Genomic DNA, 6,126 nt, shown 5'->3' on the forward strand with positions numbered 1-6,126 from the left:
GCCTACATGCACCACTCCATTGCATGGCCAGGTGCCAGGCTAGAACATGCTGTACATCTTAACCGTCCATTGGTTTTGAAGATACATTCAACCTGATGATCTGACATTTGCAGTGGCTCCCACTCGATCTATGTTCCCTCTGGATTGCGCCTTGGAACTAGGGCTGTACACGAACCGATTTAGCTCGGTTAACTTGCTTGATTCGACTCGTTTGAAACTGAGTTCGAGCTGAGTTGAGCTGATTTTTTGAGCTCGAAAAAATTTTGAACCGAGTTTGAGCTTGGCCAAGCTCGACTTGGATTGAACCCCAGTTTGAATCGAACTCAGATTGAACCAGTTCGATGGCTCGTTTACTTTGATATTGATGTTGCTCGCCAAGTGTTTGACGAAATAACTCAACAAGGCTGGTGGCAAGGAAGGTATGTATATGAAATACCTGTAAAACAGCTGCTGCCATTTTACATATAGTGAGATTTTGAAGGCGCAGTCCATGTGTTTGTGGAAATGTTGCACAGGCGAACTCAGCTTGAACTGGCCTGAGCTGGCCAGTTAGGCTTGAGGACCGAGCCAAGCCGAGTTCGAACTGGGGTCAGCTAGTGGCCGAGCCGAGTCGAGCTGTGCCAAGCTTGACTCGGATGGACTTGTGTACTCCTCTACTTGAAACCTTGCATTTGAAGCCTGGCAAGTGGGTCTAAAAGTTATGGGCTAGCTTATAAAGCGGGCAGGGCTCAGGGTCAAGGTGCCCTGGTCTGGCAGGTCAGGCTTGGGCCTATGAAAACTGGCTCATGTTGGTTGGGCTCATACCCGGTTGTATTATTGGGTCGAGCTCTGGCTGCCAGGACTCTTGACGCGTCTGCTTCTGATGTCCTAAGCCATCTGGACACACTGCAATCAGATTGGCCGATGTGCATTGGACAGTAAATTGATGGCCCAAGTCAAGCACATTTAAGCAATAATAATAATAATAATTCCGAAAATGGGTGACTACACCTAGACTTGGCATGCCAACCACGTATTAATAATAACAATTACAAGAATAATGTGACAATTATGACTTTTTGAATGGTCCATTGTGATGTGTTTGATTCACATCGTCCATCCATTTTACCGGATCATTTTAGGGCGTATCCCCAAAAGTTAGGCAGATCCAACTCGCAAGTGGACCACACTAGAAGATACTAGGGGAATTAAACACCCATCATTGAAAACTTCTCATGGGCCATAGAAGTTTTGGACTGTGTTTTCCCTTGGTTCATGTCCATATTACCATATGAAGAGATTGGATGAAAGATATAGATTAGTAGGGTGCACATGAAAAGTTTAAACTTTCAACAGTGGACATTAATTATCGGCGTATCCTGCGGTGTGGTCCACATGATCATGAAAGATATACATTGCACACACCACCCCACCCCCCCCCCCCAATCCTTTTTAACCTCTAAAATGGTGAGGAAAAGTAATTATTAAAGAGAAAAACAAACACTCTCTTAAAACACTTCTTATCTCAAAGAGAGGTTGCCAACATTGCATGCATTCTAAAAACAAGCGACCCACAGAAATACGAATGTGGGGGCAGGACAAACCACAACAAAATGCTTGCTATGAAAATCATACCTTTGCCAAAGCATTTTGGGAATCATCCTCATTGATCACTTGATTCTTAATAGGTGGTGGTGGTCCAAAGTAGGCTACTTAATGATCTATAAACATTCCCAACTATCCATCCTTTGAGGTGAATGCCCGTGCTCTCTGTTGCAAAAGAAGAAAAACGACGCCATAATAGAGAGAGAGAGAGAGAGAGAGAGAGAGAGAGAGAGAGTTGCACAAACACTTACAGGTGACATCCCATGTCGAGCATGTGTTAGCATTTAGAGTGGAGACTCGCTGTTTCTGTGTTTGTGCATAACACTACAATGGCCATACGATACATGGTTCAGTTAGCCTCAGGTGATGTCCCAGCAGCAGAATTGAAAAAGGGATATATTCTGCCACACACGCAATAGAGACAAGAAAACAACTGAGGATGAATATAATGTCTATGCAGGCAATGATGAATCCCCCAAGTACAAGAACAATGAGTAGCATTTGCATGCTGGCAATGGCAAGATCCCTTGAATACAAAGAAAGGAATGTCCAGATTGTTAAGACTTTCCGCAGTCCACCAGATCTTTATTTATCTATTGGATTAAGTTGAGGTTTTCCAATGTTTGTGTTTATATGTGTAGATGTGATTGATTCATGATATAATCTATTTTTGTACAGACATTCAGATTGTCTTCCATGATGAAGTGTGGCTAACATTCATTGAGTAAATGCTATGTGATTTGCTTCTTGATCATTATATTGTTATCCACAATACAAGTGATGTATATTTAGATACATGCAGGTATGAAATATACTTTTATCTTGATTTGTGAAATGATTAGGATGAGATATTATAGACGACTGTGCAATTGGCTCAATTACTAGTCAGATGTCCGAAATTAATAAGTATGACCCTATACATACCTGAAATAGGGTGATATGTAATAGCATTGGTGATGAATGATACATTACATGACACATATTTCAGACCTTGATTGACGCAACCCACTAATTTGGTGGGGCTTAAAATCAAGTTGGGCCAAGAACCACACTGTATATCAGCCTGAAATAGACGGTTGTGATAAAGAACGATATCAAACGAAGGAGCAAGAAAATGGCCGCAGCTTCAAAGCTGTTGCTTATTGCTACTGCTCAATCCGTTGCTTGTTCGTTGGTGCTGCCGGCTTTCTTGCTTGTTGCTTTGCATATCGGTGGTGAATGATATATCATATATCACACCCTTTTCAGACCTTGATCTGCACTTGCAACTGTGCTGAGCCCAAGCCACTAATTGTTGGACCCAAACATCAAGTTGGGTCGAGTTTCCAGATTTGTTATAGTCATTCAAACCTATCCAAAACAACCACACCAAACGAGTCTACTTGGTCTGGCTGGCCCACTGCCAACACTGCATATATGATATATGATATCGAAGTGGGCCCTGATTAGGTTAACTGTCACGACTTCCTTTCCCGCTTTGGATGGGAGAATGCATGTGTCCATTTATTTTCAGTTTTTACAAGTGGGGCTCACTATTCAATAATCTAAACTGTTGATATTATAGGCCCTACTGTGTAATGTAGAGTGGGTCATGGACACTTTCATGACATAGATGGATCAGAGAAGGCTTCATCGGAGGCGAAAATGATCCGTACTGTCAGGACCTTAAATTGTACGTATCTAATAAACCAGGATGAATTTTTTGACATATTATATATATGATAAGCCAACCAACCCCACTACGCCAAGTTGCCCAAGTTGGATATTGGCAATTCTATCAAATCGGCTGTCAAAGATCCCATTTAATTTCATTTTTCCTATAAATAGTAAGTTTTAATTCAAGTGCAACTTTTAAACCTTCCTAACTTGAAAAAGTGCTTACAAAAGTAAAAAAAAAATAATGTAGTTGGGATAAATTAGACACTTACTATTTTTGGCTAAAAACAATAAAGTTTAGTGGGAATGGAGGTTGTCTTATTATTCATAGTAAGTCATGTTTTTAAAGTGTTTTAATTAGAGTTTAAGTCTAAAATTCCATCTTAAGCTCATTAATCAATGGGTTCTAAATTTTTGTTATTATCATCAATTAAATTATTTTGAATTTATTAAGAAAAATTTCTACTTTCATTTCTCATTGTCTCGAGAAAACTTCTATAAAGAAGACGGTGATCAACCTTATCCCAGGTCCATAGCTCAACTGGAAGACTGAGCGGAGATGCCACGTTTCAACACTTGAGGTCTTGGTGTCAATCCATTTGTACTAACAAGTCCTACCTGCACCTCAACACGTCCTACCTGCGCCACAGTGGGTCGCGGCTGCATAAAAAATTCTCCCAGTTGGAACGAATCTAAACCGTTCAATATGTAGCTAAGGAAGTTAACGCGTCAACGGGTCTCATTCAAGGAATAAAAGGCCAATTATTCTAGATCTAGTGGATCTTTCCAATCCGAGGATTTCAGGTGCATCAGCCATCCAAACCAGGTCCCATCATATAAACGTTTTGGATCGTTGAAAAAATGGGCCCCACTTGTACAAATCTAAGGTCCGAACGAAACTAGGCAGACACTCGAGCCCAGCACACCTAATCATTTTCTTTGTTAGGTAACGTGCTTTTTCGGTCGTTGGGAATGATGACACCCCAGCACGGTTTCTATGAGGCATCCAATGCTTGGAATGCGGTGTCAACGGCAGCCTCCTGTGTTAGTTTTCCACATTTTAAAAAATGCTGGTGACTCATTTTCCTTGAATGCCACTGATGTACACCTATCCTGGCCATTCACATTGTGGGCCCCATTGTGGATAGTTCGTATGTTTAAAATGGATGGTTAATATTAAGTTGTCAGTGATCCACATTTGGGCCAGTGATTTGGACAGTCCGGATTGCCATGCAACTACTTCATATTTTGGTTAACGAGCCACCACCATTTTTTAAGTCAATCAAAACTAACATGCATGTCTGGCCCATCTTCTAATTATTGGAAAAATTAAATCCCGAGGCTATGGTTGTCCATTGATTCCAAACGTGTGGCCCACTTGAGAGTGGAATCGTAGGGATCCGTGACTATGGGGCCCACAGTGATGTAAGTTCCTTAAATCCATGCTGTCCAACTGTTTTGGCAGCTCATTTTAGGCCTATTACACAAAATGAAGCAGATCCAAATCTCAGGTAGACCACACCACAGGAAATAGTGGAGATTGACCGTTAAAAACTTCTTATGGGCTCCAAAAGTTTTAGATCGAGCTGATAGTCGTGTCGTCCGTTCATCCCGTTCTTTGTGATCTTATCAACAGTTTCGATGGCAAATTAACAGTCTGGTGGCCCCCAAGAAGTTTTTAACCGTAGGTATTCAATCACCACAGTTTCCTGTTGAGTGGTCCACCTAAGATTTTATCTACTTCATTTTTGGTATCATTTCCTAAAATATGTCAAAATGGATGGACGGCATGGATGTAAGGCACATGTATCAAGGTGGGAAACTGGGAATGTCCTTCACAAGGGACATGTTGGCAGGAAATACGGTACGGCACCACAAGGTGTGGTACCTTGTCTGTACTTCTACCCCACCACATGATGTTCCAAACTGTTCATCAACAAGGTCTCGTTAAAAATGGGCCCACATGGAGAAAAATTCACGGATGAGTGAGGTTTTTGCATTTGGGACATACAGCACAAGGACCTTCTAGCTGGACGGTCAGGATCATCATGCAGTGTAGGGGCATGATCCCAAAAATGAAGCAGATCCAAATCTTATGTGGACCATACCACAGGAAACAGTAGTGATTGAATCCCCACCATTAAAAACTTCATAGAATCCATCGGAATGTTTATTTGCCATCCAACCCGTTGATAAGGTCACAAAGATCTGGATGAAGAGACCAAACAAATATCAGCTTGATCCAAAACTTTTGGTCCTCACAAGAAATTTTTAGTGGTCGATCACCACTGTTTCCTGTATTATGGTCCACCTGAGATTTGAATCTTCTTCAATTTTTGGTTCACCCCCTAAAATGAGCTTTCAATACGGATGGACGGCGTGGATGTAGTCACATACATCACAGTGGGCCCCACAGTCAGGGTCCCACCCAACTCAGTGGATCCGGGGTCTCACTTAATCCGCTCCCCGTTTATGGTTATCTGCCTCCGGAGCACCGGATTTTCGTGCCTCCAGATTGAGTTCTACACGTGCCACATGTGTATGATGATATGAACCAGACATCTGGTGGGCTCCACCGCAGTAAATGAAAATTTTCTTTGATTAGACTACCTTACCCATGTAATAAATGAGCCTTTTCTCACCTAATAGAGCCGTTACTGGATTTTGTCTTCTAGTGTTCATTTGGATGCCACCAAGTAAAGAGCTATAAGTGTCTAAACGCTGAAAATATTGGATTATAGCATAAACACTTTTGGAAGCACCAAATGGACGGTTTGGATCTAATCCTTGTGCACCGTGTATTCAGAATGATGTGGAGGCAGAATCTACCAACCCCATGATTGGCACATTTCAAAGGGCCCACAGCTCGTGGAGAGATAAGAATTC

The sequence above is a fragment of the Magnolia sinica genome, chromosome 4, assembly GCF_029962835.1.
Source record: "Magnolia sinica isolate HGM2019 chromosome 4, MsV1, whole genome shotgun sequence".
NCBI classification, from domain to species: Eukaryota; Viridiplantae; Streptophyta; class Magnoliopsida; order Magnoliales; family Magnoliaceae; genus Magnolia; species Magnolia sinica.